The sequence below is a fragment of the Sinocyclocheilus grahami genome, unplaced genomic scaffold (genome assembly GCF_001515645.1).
Source record: "Sinocyclocheilus grahami isolate Dianchi unplaced genomic scaffold, SAMN03320097.WGS_v1.1 scaffold561.1, whole genome shotgun sequence".
Classification (NCBI taxonomy): Eukaryota; Metazoa; Chordata; class Actinopteri; order Cypriniformes; family Cyprinidae; genus Sinocyclocheilus; species Sinocyclocheilus grahami.
In genome coordinates, this window is record NW_015505740.1 from 216,402 (window position 1) to 231,499 (window position 15,098).

The 15,098-nt window shown below is 39.2% G+C and overlaps 1 protein-coding gene across 5 annotated transcripts in view; it reads left to right on the forward strand.

The window, feature by feature from the left end:
* LOC107556245 (zinc finger protein 536-like) overlaps positions 1-15,098 on the forward strand; it is a 177,131-nt gene that overhangs the window by 49,932 nt on the left and 112,101 nt on the right. For all 5 annotated transcript variants that reach the window (XM_016239307.1, XM_016239309.1, XM_016239310.1 and 2 more), the window contains exon 3: positions 13,584-13,698. The gene's annotated coding sequence lies outside the window, so the exon portion shown is untranslated. The remainder of the gene's footprint in view (positions 1-13,583; positions 13,699-15,098) is intronic.

The window sequence follows — 15,098 nt, forward strand, 5'->3', positions numbered from 1 at the left end:
GGTTTTTTGGGGGGAGCGGGGCGCGCGGTGGTGTGGGGGGGGGGGGGGGGGACACATTGAGGAGCATGACAGTAATATTGTGCGGCAGACACAGCTATTTCACTGGGGCTTAGAGGCCCTCCCGGATGATGTAGTCTGTCAGCGCTACACAGATCCAATCTGAACTCCGCCACCACTCTCCAATATTCACTTGGATTATGTCTCGGAATATGACTGAGCACTCTGCAGACATGGAGAAGGAGAGGAGGAGAGAGGTAGATGGAAAAGGAGAAGCAGATGAGTAATCCTCATGTGACTTTATAATGCTGTAGATGAAGTGTGGAGAGAAGGCGTACCGTGGGACGGTTTGCGGTTGACACACACGCACGCACACACATGCTTTACATTCTCTGCTTGTCATTTGCACCTGCTTATTTGGATTTAACACTTGATTTAATGTCCTAAAGCTACAGCACCACAAAAATTCAGAAACTCATACCGATGAAAGAAACTAAGAATGATGGTGAGAGGAAGAAAAATCATAACAACAGATAATTATTCAGCCTGCTGAGGAAAAATCGGAGCGAGGGGCACAGGCATTCTGAGGGAGGACGGTAACATTCTGTTCTACTGAGCAATTTGATGATAAAACGACAAATAGGCACACAAACCATTGGATCAGACAGGCTAAAGAACTGATTAGAATATATCAGCACACCTCTTCTCAGCAACCCAGCTGCTCGGAAAACATAGTCTTAGGGCATAACGTCAAGCAGAGCAAGAAGGGCTTTTGTCTGAGTGTGTTAGTGAGAGATTGACTCTTTTTAATCCATTATTCTTGGCCCTTTAGAAGTTCTGCACTATTAATTTATGATAGTAGGGTAGATATTATAAACAGTGGCTTGTCACTCTAATTAACTGCTTATAATTAACAGATCATCAGTTCAATTATGCTGGACTTAACTGTTTCTCAGTCTAATTGTTTTTTTTTTGAGGACAGAAACTGTTCAAAAAAGTAAACATTTGTTCAGGTATGATTTTTGTATTCTCTCACTTTTGTATTCTGAGTTTGAATATGATACTAGTTTAGCTTTAAGTATGCCTTTATTTATCATTATGTGGGCTGTTTTTTTTAGTGGGTGGGGAGAATAGAGCTTTGTCCTGTGCAAATGAGTAAAGCAGGTTACTGTCAGAATCCTGTGTGCACCAATCAGACTCAATGATTTTGATGTGTAAAATTACCTTAATGTTTATTACATGTATAAAGTATTAAGGTGCAGTCACATTAGCAAAGTATTCTGTGAGATTTTGCTGGCAAAAAGGTCAGTTGTCAATAGTATGATTAAGCAGTTCATGTGAAAGTTATTTTCAAATCAAGCTGTTTTCTGTTGGTCAGTGTGGCAATTTTGCTTGACCAGCTTGAACTCTTTGCGAAATCCGCATTAGGTGAAATTTGTTGCCACGTGGAATTCCGAATCGAGTGAATTACAAAAGATTTCATTTGTGTAGATTTGTGAAGAATTTGACCATTAGTGCGCAATTAATGGTGTAGAATTTGATTTATCCCTGTGAATCAAATCTTTTGAATTTGATAACTAAAAATGTTTGTTCACTTGCTGGTGTTTTCTGGATGAATGTTACAGCCATAGAGAACTAAATGTTCACATATTAGTTCACAAACAAATCACCATTACCACCAATAATTATTGTGGGGAAATTAAAATGTAAGGATGTTTAGTTTGTAAAATGTTATTTAAAGCGATCTAGTTATGAATACACTATTCAGAGAAAAACTTAAAGCTATAACACCTAAAAGGAAGAAAAAAGTCAGGATATCCCCACCATCAGGGGTTCAACCGTAATTTTACGAAGCTACGAGAATACTTTTTGTACGCACGGAAACGCGTGATGCAGCTGACACAGAATAGCATACGCTGTTTACGTTCAGTGGATATTCTCCAAAATGGCATCAGGGTGACGCAGAGGAGATTAATTGTTGAATAAAGTTGTTATTTTTGTTTTCTTCACGTACAAAATGTATTCTCGTAGCTTCGTAAAATTACGGTTGAACCCCTGATGTCACATGGATTATTTTACCGATCTCCTTGCTACATTTCTGGACCTTGATCGTGGTAATTACATTGCTGTCTATGGGTGGGTCAGGGAGCTCTCAGAATTCATCAAAAATATCTTAATTTGTGTTCCAAAGATGAACGGAGGTTTAACGGGTTTAGAACGACATTAGGGTGAGTAATTAATGACAGAATTTTCATTTTTGTGTGAACTAACCCTTTAAATGACATTACAGCGTTTAATGGCTGTATGTGAGCTTCTCAATCTGTGGCTCTCACAGCTGCTTCATCCCAACCTGCTCCTCAGCTCTTTCACAGCCAACAACTGGACTCCTGTTGCAGCCTTCAGACCCCCTCTATGCCTAATGTGTTGGTTCATGGTGGTAGTGTTACTGAGAGGCTGAGTGAGTGAGTGACAGAGAGAAAAAAAGATAGAGAATTTACCATTTGTAAGTTAAACCAATTCCAGCCTTGCCCCAGTTTAAATTACACTGTTTTTCTTTTTTGATTTCCATTTTGCGCATAATGCTCTCTCTCAGCATGTTTTAAGTTATATTATTAGCGGGTCTCTGGAGAGTTTCCCCCCTCGTTTTTGGGGTGGGATTCTAGGCTCTGGATGCATTAGCTCTCCGTAATTGGCGAATGATCATGGGATGGAGTGTGGATGGAGAGAGAGCTCACAGCACGCACACCCACACACGCACTCGGCTCGGTGCTGTACAGCCGCGATACTGGAAGTCAGCGAGGGCCCTATCAGTCAAAGCCTAATGCTCGGCCCTAATACACTTTAATAGCTTCCTCCACTGTCTCCGATCCCTCTTCAGCATTGATCTGAAATCATCTTTCTTATTCCTTTTTTTCAGGGGGCTTTGCAGCCTTTCACAGCATTTATTGCTGTCACCTGTCTCATGTGCGCAGATTAATACCGACCGATAGGGGTAGGTTGGGGAAGGAAGCCATTTATTAGCGTTTGGATGTGTGTTCGGCGAAAGGCTAGAGACTTGACTGAGGCGACGCGGCGTTTGAAGAGCGGGCCCGTTTGAGCCCAGGATCCGTCACAAGAATGTGTAAAATACCCGACGCCCGCGCAGGCTGTCACACAAAGGGCTATCACCCTATTATTCAAGAGCAGCCATGGAGCTAGGCCAGAGTAGAGTGTTTCTGGGGGGAAGGGAAAAATCGGCTTGATTGTGATTTGCCATTTATAATTGGCCAACGATGTGAAATGGTCGGCAGCCAGACTTTTTTAAAAAGGCAATCTGCGGCGGTGTAGGGGCCGATGGTTCGCTAATGACAGCTAGCGCAATACGCCTTGGGAACAGAATGGTGCTCGTGTAAGGGTAGGGAACACAAATATGTTTATCTGTAGTCAACGATGTTTGCATGACTCAAATGGCATTGTCTATTGATTTCTTTTTCCAAAACATCGGCGACACAATGGAACCGAAATACAGCAGCAAAAGCGAAACATTGTTGCAATTTGAAAACAAACAAACCAAACCCATCTTTAATTCCAGAGTCTCGCGGCTTATTAAAGAAGTTACGCAGTTCGTTTTGGCCTTTTTTTGTGCCTGTAATCTTACAGGGAATACTTCTGCGCGACACTTTTCCATCTGTGTTGCGCATTTGTGTTTGTCCCTGGTCTGGGGAGCTGGATTTAAGCTCTGAAATGACAGAGTTCAAGGCTGATACTCCTGTTGGCAGTGAGGCATGGCTGACTATTTCTCGAGGGGGTCTGCCTCCACATTGTGAGCTCAACAAAAGATAGTATTTGATAAAGGTCCCCCTCCCCAAAAGCCCCCATAAATAATGAAAAGTTAATGAAGAGGTAACTTAATGATGTAATGAATATGGCAGCACAAGGTCAAACAGAACTATCGTGGGTTGGGTGGGCATGTGAAGTGCGTACTCGCTCGTGTGTGTTTGCGAGAGTGTGTGTGTGTGCAGTTTTAATGAATGTTTTGTCACAGGAAGTGCGATAATGTTTAATTAGTTTCATGTGTGTGCGGCATGTTATATGATTCTTAGATGGCCTGCTCTCATAAACCGTGTGTGTGTGTGTGTGTGTGTGTGTTGTGGGTCGCTCAACAGAAGAAAGATGAGAATGCGAGAAGTTTGAGGGAGTGTTTCTCACAAGTGTACACCTGTGTGTGTTTATGCAAGGGAGAGTGCTTATGAAACCCTTCTGTCAGTTTGTTTGGGAGTGTACGGAAGGTGGGATCTGGGCTGGTGATTAAATATTGAGAATGTTTGAATAATATGTTGGGTCCAGGTGCAATCGATAGGGCACACGAGCAATTGACTCAAAGACACACTGGTCTGTCTGTTAGTGTGACCTGGACATGTGCCTCAAACATATTTTTTCACCAGCTAACACTTTGCTATGTGTCATTAGACAAACAACAATTAGTGTGTGAACTCAGCACCACTGAGTTTTCTTGTTGAGGTGGTTCTGGTTTCAGTATGTTGTTCTGGTGTGTAAAGTGCCTAGTCGGCAGCAGGCAGGTAAGCACTTCGATCTGTTTCTCCTGGACTGAGGTGAGGGACTATCATGCCGGTGGTCTCAGCTTCAGCTCTGACACCTGCATGGCTCGATCCCTTAGATAATAGAGGGAGTGTGAGGTAAAAGAGTAGAGAGATGCCAGTTGGCCTATCAATTATCATATGTACATTGAACTGAAGTGTGCCTGAACGCAGGCAGCATGAGTTTTGAATTCGGCTTGTGACATTTCCTGTTCCCCAGTTTCTTTTTTCTCTCTCCAGATGTATTACGGAAAATAAAATAAAATAAAGTGAAAAGTTATACTTTTATTAAGGCGAGACACTGCAGGTGAATAGGGTAAAAAAAAAAACCCGAATAGTTATCGCCTTACCCAGCTGATTGATTACATTGATAATTGCAAAAAAAAAAATTATATTACAAGCTTTCTAAAATGTTAGGTTTAAATATGCAAATGATTAATTATTTATTGAAATATGTGCTAATTTGCATACATTTCTAGTACAAAAATCTAAACGCTGGATGATGTCAGTTTCAAAATTCTTGTTTAATTTTTTTTTGACATATTAGAGTCAAATTGTTTTTACAGAGGGAATTTTGGGTATCTAATTTTTGTCTCTATAATTTAGAAATGGACAGAAAACTCTATTTTCACAATTTTGGGGGGAATAAAATGTTGTATATAATCAAGCAAATTATATATGAACAAATCCCTCTGTAAAGGATATAGACAGGAATAAAAATGTAAAGTTTGGTGTGTGTAACTGCTACTGAAGTGGAGATTTATGGCTCAAAAAACTTATTTTGAGAAAATGGCCTTTAAAAATATGTATTGTAATTGAAATCTATTGACACAAATAGATGAAGTGCTATAAAAGAAACACTTAACAGTGTCTTTTGGATGTTTTCTTTCCACTAGTCTGAAAAAAACACTTTATGAAAAACCAAAAAACCAAAAAGCCCAAAATCTCAAACTTGACAGGTGCATGAAAAAGTAGTGTTTTTGCCTGCAGTGTCTCCCCTTAAATTAACACTTTTATTCAGCAAGGATTGATCAAATGTGGCAGAAAATAATTTATAATGTCATTTTATATAAGTATAAAATAAATACAAGTAAATATAAAACATATTTCTATTTCAAATCAATTATTTTCTTTTCAACTTTATATTCATAAAAAAAATGCATCACATTTTTCACAATCAATAAATAAATAAACACACACAAACAAATAAATAAACACAAACAAACAAATAAATAAATAATAATTGGCAAATAAATAAATAAATAAATAAATAAATAAATAATTAAGCAGCAAAACTTTAAATTTTCAAAATTGATAATAATAAGAAATGTTTTTGGGTACATTACAGTTTCCACAAAAGCAGCACAAACTCACCAAATCAGCATATTAAAATGATTTTTGAAGGATCATGTGATGTGAGACTGGAGTGAAAATTCAGCTTTGCCATCGCAGTAATAAACTACATTTTAAAAATGTAGCAAAATAGAAAACATTTATTTTAAATTGCAATACTATTTCACAATTTTATGAAGTTTCATTAGCCCACCCTCTGTAATATCAGCAAAAATGTAGCAAAAAAGAGGCAAAAGTAAGCGTGATACTATGGTGTTGGAGCTTAGTCTTTTGGCATTTCATGATTAATACTGTGGTTATGATGAATATGACATGAATATTTTAATGGTCTTAATTATTATTTTTCATACTACGTAATGTAAACCAATCTACTGATATCTGCGATAAAATCCTCATATGATGTAGACGTCATCAGTAAGTTTTAGATCAGAGCTCAGACAGCAGATGGTTGGCCGGCGCTTTCATATGCAGTCAGAGAAATCAAAGTCTCGAAACATGACCGCACTCACACAGGGACCCTAGCGATGGGTCAGTGAGTTTTTTATCTGTGTCTCCTGAAACATTTACAGTTCCCCGACAGCTCTAGCGCTGGCCAGGCGTGATTTGTAGTTCATGTGCAGATGTGTTGCTGAGAGACGTTTTAATGTGACGGGTGAGACGCTTCTCAGTCTGTCTCTGCGGGTTTATGGAGGAGCTCCATGTCTGCGTCTCAATCTCTGAGACCTCCCCCTGTGTTCCCAGACTCCCTATCTCTTCACTTAACAAGCCTGAGGTCATGAAGAAATGGCACAGTGCCCCACTTAACCCAAGGTCAGGTCCCTGAGCTGATTCGCCGTGCGCTGTCGTAAGAACCTGACAATAAAAGCAGGGATGGAATCGCTTGCTCTCTTGTGTTAACCTGAATTGGTTTGCTTGCTTTTTTACTGTCCGTCTCCTGACAGCTATAGGCGGACAGGTAACAATCATCCTAAAGTTTAACAGTATATAGTGCAATGGAAAGAATTACAGCATGCGGACTATGAGAGTAGAAGAGAGTCTATGCTGTGGCCGTGGTGGCTATGAGGAATGTCTTTAAAGTGAAGTCATTTCCTTTTCTTAATCAAAAGATGACAGACCTCTGAAGTCCCGTCTGCATGCCACTGCACAGCCTGGAGCTGCTCTGAACGGGCAAGGCGATGAAGCGATATCATGCTTTGAGGTTATGGGCTGGGGTTTTCAGGGCTTCTCTTGACGTAATTCCCACCGGCAGGATCTCACACTCATTGGAAAGGGAAAAACGTTAAGCGTGAAAGAATACAATATCATTATACTCGGTTAATAGCGTACGCCAGCATTGGTCTTGCTGCCGGTACATGCAATGCTCTCATGTTTCAGTGGGGAAACAGAGCAGCCGGTTTGACGGACAGATTAAGGGAGGCCTGTGGACCTTTACCATATGTCGAAGTGTGGTTAGCTCACAGATTGTCGCATCCATCTCAGCCTTCCCACCTCATCACACTGGAGGCTTGAGCATGAGGTTTATTAAGTGTGAATGGCGTGGTCGGGGTGGCGCGTGCCTCTGGTGCTCTGTTGTCTCGTGCACTCTGAGAAAGCACCTGTGTAACAATGAAAGTCTTAAAATGTTTGTGGTGGCACAGGGCGCATCATTGAGGAGAAGGCATTGTTAAAACACATCTGCTCTGCCATCTGATCTAGCTCGGTGTCGTGTCTTCAAGGCCATATTTCATTTCTGTCTTTAACAATGTAGAGCCCACCAGGGGTATGTGTACCCCAGGGGGTTCTTAATCAGGTTCCACTGGGATACTTGAAAATATTTTTTAGATCTTTTCTTATACACCTTCACGTTTGGTACCAGTTGTAACTTGTTATTAAATATTGGACAAATTGGTGATATTTCATTGATGTTCAGTTTCTGCTGTATTTAAATCCATCATAAAAGGAGTGCAGATGTTTTTTTTTGTTTTTTTGTTAATTGTCCCAACTGAATTTCATGTATAAATAAATTTGCTTTTGTCTTTTTTTTTTTTTTTTACTTGAACTGTTAAAAACTTGTTCAGTTTCTGCTGTATTTAAATCCATCATAAAAGGAGTGCAGATGTTTTTTTTTGTTTTTTTGTTAATTGTCCCAACTGAATTTCATGTATAAATAAATTTGCTTTTGTAAATTTTTTTTTTTTTTTACTTGAACTGTTAAAACTTAAGACAAACAAGCTCAGGAGTCTTATTAAAAAGTGAGAAAGAATATTTTAGTTTAAAAGCAAATCACCATTATAATGCCCCCTTCAATTATTATTATTATTATTATTATCATTATTATTATTATTATTATTATTATTATTATTATTATTAACAACAACAACAACAATAATAATAATAATAATATTGTTGTCACATGCATAATGATATATTATAATATGCATTATTATTATTATTATTATTAAGTTATATTTTTAGTATGCAATAGTAATGGCCTAATAATAATTATAATAATAATAATAATAATAATAATATGCAATACAATATGAGTTAAAAGGAGCCCATTTTTGGTAAGAAGAGACTGTAGGGGTGCATGAGGAGAGAAAAAAAAGCTTTATTAATGCATCAAACTACATTTCTGGTAACTAACAAGGATTTTGCCATTCTTCCTTCATGCTTATTCACATGTTCCATTGCAATAAATATATTGGACAGTCTAACGTGTGTACTTCTGCAACAACAACAAAAAAATCTGAAATAGCAAAGCGAAGGCCTCAAGCAGAGAAATTAAACAACTCAGACTGCTTGCACATAAATAGTTGAATCTTTGCTTCATAAATCAGGTGGTGAGCGTTCATTTGGCCTGAGCGAGGCCTTCAGGTTCACACTTGGCCCTGTGTAAACATGTTTTCTAGTCAGTCCTCCCCAAGAGTGATTTATCCACAGAGCCGTAATCAAAAACAATAACCATTGGAAAGCATGGACGTTTTAGAGCATCGCTGAGAAGTATGAAATAATAATCTGTGTGTGGCCTGGCGAATGCTGAGAATGCAAACATTTCACAATAAAGTTGTTTAAATAGAGACCTTGGCATCGATGACTAAGAGATAGGACATGCTGCGTTAATTACACCCGCTCATAAAAATAAACCACCGGTTTAAAATATGACTCTCCATTCTACGGGATTTAACCTATTAAACGGCAGTGAGGTGTGCTGCTCAGATGTGAAGGAAGGGTGTATTGTTTAGAGTAAAAACACAAGCTCAGAAGGAGATAAAGAGAGAGAGAGAGAGAGAGAGAAAGAAGCCGAAATAGCTGTACAATCAACAAAGGAACGAAGTGTTTACTCTGAACTTAAAGACTTTTGAATTATTCTCCGCCATTGTGTGGCATTAGGACGAGAAAACAGCTCGGCTAAGTGCACGTTTATTATTTTTAATCCGTGTGAAAAGTAATATGCTTTAAGGAGTCAGCAGATGCATTGGTAGAGCTTTAGAGGGCCCACACATAAAGTTTGAAGTGAGTTAAGTTTCATCAGGGGATGGCGAGAAATGGATTATTTTCCTTGAGCATGGACTTAAGTTTTAAAGTTCACTGCCGGGTGGCCCATTCCTATTATCCATGTTAACATAAGAATAGAGCACAGGGAGGAGGCAGGGCTAGAAAGAGAAACACAAAATGAGTTTGTGGGGGTTACTGGTTTAAATGAACTTCTGTTGTCATCCATGTATGTTCACTTGTACTTCTCACTTTTCCTAAGAAAGTCCAAGAATTTCAGGTAATGGGGTAACAGGGATGTCAGAGCACTCTTGGCACTCCTCAAGGTCTGAGCCCAACCAGCTTTTGTGGGCCACACGACAAACACACGTTCCCAGCTTAGACGCCTGGCTAGAGAACAAGGAACCCGGTCACAGAAGCGGCGCACTCCGGCTAATCACGTTACACTGTTTTTGCTTCACATTACACTTAGTTTACCCCTGAAACGGAGTCAAGGGAACCATGACAACTCTTCAGTCTGAGAAGAGGCATGCCGTTATGAATAAATGTTTGTATACATTTTTTGTGGATCTTGGAGTGTGCACATGGAGAACGGACTGCGCTTAAAGACATCTGGATGCGATGAAATAGAATTTGTTTAAACAAAATGAAGCCCCTCTCTCTCCACCTGGAAAGCCACCCAGAGCGCACGCTGCTCATCACTACATACTTGTGCAGTGATTTTAATAGGACTGTATTGACAGATATTTCACTACAGCCGTATGAACGCTTTTCAATGAAAATGAAAGTCATCATGAAAATGCATGATGACTTTCACAGCTTTCACTGAAAGAGTCAACATGAATACCGTGACTTTACACATGCCGGAATTGAGGGAGGAAATGGTGATGCACTTATACCGTTGGGCTTTAACAAATTCAAAACAGGATATGCTGTAATTATGAATAATAATAATAATAACAGCATGTTGAAGAATCTGTTTACTTTTTTCCTAAAATATTAAATGAATTAATAATATAAATTATGAATGAGAATTCTTCTTCTTCTTCTTCTTCTTCTTCTTCTTCTTCTTATTATTCTTCTTCTTCTTCTTCTTCTTCTTCTTCTTCTTCTTCTTCTTCTTATTATTATTATTATTATTATTATTATTATTATTATTGAACACAAATATTTACGCTACATAGTTTGATGCATTTCTTAAAGTATATAAATAATAATAATAATAATAATAATAATCTTCATTATTATTATTATTATTATTATTATTATTATTTAACACATGCACATAAGCTACATAATTTGATGCATTTCTTAAAACATTAAATAAATTAGTAATACATTTATAATAATTATCTTCCTTATCATCATCATTATTATTATTATTATTAATATTGTTGAACACAAGCTACATAGCTTGATACATTTCTTAAAATATTAAATTAATAGTATTAAAATATTAAATGAATAAATGAATAACAGCAATCTTCGTCATTATTATTATTATTATTATTATTTTTAATTTATTAATTCAGATATTTAAAATTCTGGAGCTATTTGCATATGCAAAATAATGTATTATTCTCAGCGAAATTAAAATGGAAGAAAGAAAGAAAAATGTCAGCTATATTTATGGCTAACGGAACTCTAATGAAACTTTTTTTTTTGCACTTAATGCTATTTATTTCAGCTGAATCAGCTGGGCTTAACATGTAAATAATAAACCATCTAAATGTAAAATACTCTTCTGCGATTTATGGCATATTAATCAGCATGTTTAATGAGAGACTGCTGATAAAGCGGCCGGACAAAAATAAATTGTGCAAAAAGCTATGTGCATATGAGAGACACCTATGGATTGATCAGCCTTTTAATTCTATTTTAACGAATAGTCCAGGAGTCTTGGACGGAGACACGGGAACATGAATAGGATAATAAGCATCATGGAAGCTAATCAGATTTCTAAGAGGAGTTGATTGTTGGTTTTGCAGAAAGAGCAGAAGAACGCTTGACAATAAGCTGAAATTTAAGTGTTAATTTTTATGCAAATCTTCCAGCAATCTCCACGTGATGCAATTTGCTCCCCTGCTCCGCAGATATGAAATTGTCCTGCTCACAGAGAAAATGTCAGCTTGCCAGACCCTGAAAGCTTGTAATTTATTTGGTATGTTTCTATTAGTATGTGTCACACTTGTTAGCCAGCCTCTCTCTCTCTCTCTCTCTTGTGCACACTTGTGCACATGCAAACTCGCACACTCAGACTAGCGCTCCATGTGTTTGCCGCTCAGCCCGCGGCCTTAAAGAGCGTCTCAACTCAGTGGCTGTAGCACCAGGGCATTAATGTATTATCATATATCGGGTGGTCCTTGCCCTGTGGACAAAAGGCTGTTTAATACAATTTAATGACATTCCCGAGCAGGAGGGAGAAAGGGGGGAAAGAAAGGGCAAAGCCCAGATTAAATTAGCATCTGTGGTTCTTATAGTTCACCCATGCAAAACTTAGCAACAGAAGCACTATGACTCCACCCCTTTGCCCCCCATTTCTTTTTATTTCATTGTCTCTTGACGAAAAAGAGTGACAGTATAGTATAGGAGTTCAAGTAAGAGTTAAGGAGGATAAACACAGGTTGCAGCTCATAACCTGTCAGCGACGCTCATGTTCCCCAAAGGCCACAGCGTGATTGATTTTCTGTGTGGCGCAGTGATGTCATCCATAAGAGACGCGAGGAGCTGACAGCCGATGCGTTTGGGCATCTCTGTGGCTGTGCCGTTTACCGACACGGGTTTCTTTGTCTTCATCTGTCTCTGCCTCACTTTACACATCTCTATCTCTCCTCTCTCCGTCCTCTCTCTCAAGCACACTCCCTCCCCTCATTTCCTCCCTGTTTGTGTTGTTTAAGGAAGCCAGTGCCGGGCATCCAGTGTTACACTCAGCATACTCCGTGTAGAAGGTTTGGATGCAATTCACATATAGGTCAATTAAATGCGCCAACATCTGCTCTCTTCTAACCATTTGCATACAGTATTCATATGTTAATGATGTCCCTTGTTTTGTGTGTGTATGTTTGTGTGTGTGTTTTTCACTTCCTCCCCTCCTCCCTGTCTCTTTGTAAAAAAAATCAGATAGAACATTTTTGGATTCAAACTGCTTCATGTGGCAACTCCAAACCGGATAGTGCCGTCCTATTTTTATTTCCTCTCCCTCTCTCACTCGCTGAAAGCAGAAACTCTTTTACTGCGAGCGGCGGGCTTGTTTAGCTGCCATTGGCCCTGATTCGAACAAGAATCATTCCACTGTAGCTGCAAAGGAAGTCCTTGCCTTTGGAAAGCAGCTTAACGCCTTATAAATCAGTGATGAGGCAGATGGACCAGCGATAATCTATTTAGAATGCCTCACAGCAAATATTGTCGTACAGATGATTAGAGATTGAGCTATTTTAACTCGGCCTTCTCCGCCCTCTCAGCAAATCTTCTGCTTCTGTGAATGATTTAAATTGGAGAGTTTCTTCTTTTCCCCCTGCTTTTCTGCCCTAAATATATCTGCTTTTTCGAAGCGCTCGCACGGGGGAAACGAAGGGGTGACGTGTACGCGTTTTACGCCGCCATTTTCTTGGCAGGCTTCAATGGCGTGCCGTGGAACAAAGAGCAGGGAGATGGGCCCGAGCCAACAGGCTAATGACAAAACGCACGCTTCTTAACCCAATATTAGTAGGGGGACGCGGCTGTACGTGAGGGCTGGAGCCGCACCGAAGGCCCCCCGTTTCGCTTTGGTTTTCGATAGGTCCCAATTTAGCACGAGGCCACATAGACGGGCTGGACGATGGATGGCTAGAGAGAGAGAGAAAGAGGGAGGGAGGGAGGGTGGAGTGTGAAAATGAAGTGGAGGTTGTCAGATGTGGCAGCTGCTTGGAATCCTGATAAATATAAGTCCTTATTGATCGGCTGAAAATGAAAGATCCCAGAGTGGCGTGCAGTATTTAGCTTCTTGTCTGCCGAGCACGTCAGTGGTGGCCTTGCCTCGCTGGGATAGATTTTCAGAGGCGCTCTGAGCCTCGGCTTTGATTTCATCTTTAACCTTTTTCGGCTGCTTTTCCTTGACCTCTGTGCCACTGCTGTGATTCAGTGAATTTGTTACATTTGGCCTGACATCCTCTCTCCCTCTCTCTCTTTCTTTCTTGCCGACAGAGTAAAGACTCATTGCCGCTGTCATCGCTTGTTGCCGTACAGACTCAGTGGCGGGGTGAGTCACGGTCTCTTCAACCTGACGGGCCCCGGACCAGTATGCAGTTAGAGTGATCAGGTAAGCGAACATTCACCTCACAGCCCTTCCTTCGGTAGTTGTAACGCGGCACCGTTCCTGGACCAGATATGGGACGTACGTTTAGCTCGCTGATCCCAGATCTGCATGCTTGAGCGGTCCTTAGATAAGACATGAAGCATGCTCACTTACCCGCTGGTCTCAAATCATCAGTGTCAGGATGAGATTAACTGATCCCAGAGTCTGATCCCTAGCAGACAGTCCATTTGAAGTGGCACGTTTTGTGCTGAACGGTTGTAATCTTCTCCTGCGATGTGTCTTTAAGCCGAACACCTAAATGACATATAAAAGCCCAATTTAGAGCAATTGCTTCGCCAATTTGCTCTTCTATCTGGTTCAAGCCTTTTCAGTGACATGTTTCATATGTGGCCACCACAATTTTATAATTGAACATAATAACACCTCAATACATATAAAATATATATTATAGGTAGAGAAGACTAGAACTAGTAACTAAGATTTTGAGATAAAAGGATGATTACATCTGTGTCTTCTCTAGCAGTAGTTTGTATGTCAGTTGTGTGTCAGTTTCATCAAATCTAATTATTTGGTAACACTTTACAATAAGGTTCATTAGTTTAACATTAGTTAACTACTTTAGTTAACATGAACTAAGCATGAACAATACTTCTACATCATTTATTAACCTTAGTTAATGTTAATTTCAACATTTACTAATGCATTATTTAAATCAAAAGTTGTGCTTGTTAACATTAGTTAATGCACTGTGAATTAACACGAACAAACAATGAATGACTGTATTTTCATTAACTAACGTTAACAAAGATGAATAAATACTGTAATAAATGTATTGTTCATTGTTTGTTCATGTTAGTTAAAACATTAACTAATATTAACTAATGGAAACTTATTGTAAAGTGTTACCAATTATTTTTATACATTTTATTATCCAAATGTATTACAAAATTACAGTAACAATATGACATAGGGCCTACACTACTTTAAAGGGGTCATATGATGTTGCTAAAAAGAACATTATTTGGTATATTTGGTGTAATGAAATGTGTTTATGTGGTTTAAAGTAAAAAAAAAACATTATTTTCCACATACTGTACATTATTGTTTCTCCTCTATGCCCTGCCTTTCTGAAACTCGTCTATATTTACAAAGCTCATCGGTCTGAAAAGTGAGGTGTGCTGTGATTGGCCAGCTATCCAGTGCGTTGTGATTGGCCGAATACCTCAAGCGTGTGACGGAAATGTTACGCCCGTTACCATACTGTCAGGCCATGTCCCGGAGCGATGATTCAAAAACATTAAAACCCATTATAAACAAGGCATTTGTTGCATCCAGTGGGGACATAATTAAGGATTATAATGACTTATACTGTCTTTTTACGCATTGCGTTGCATCGTGCAACG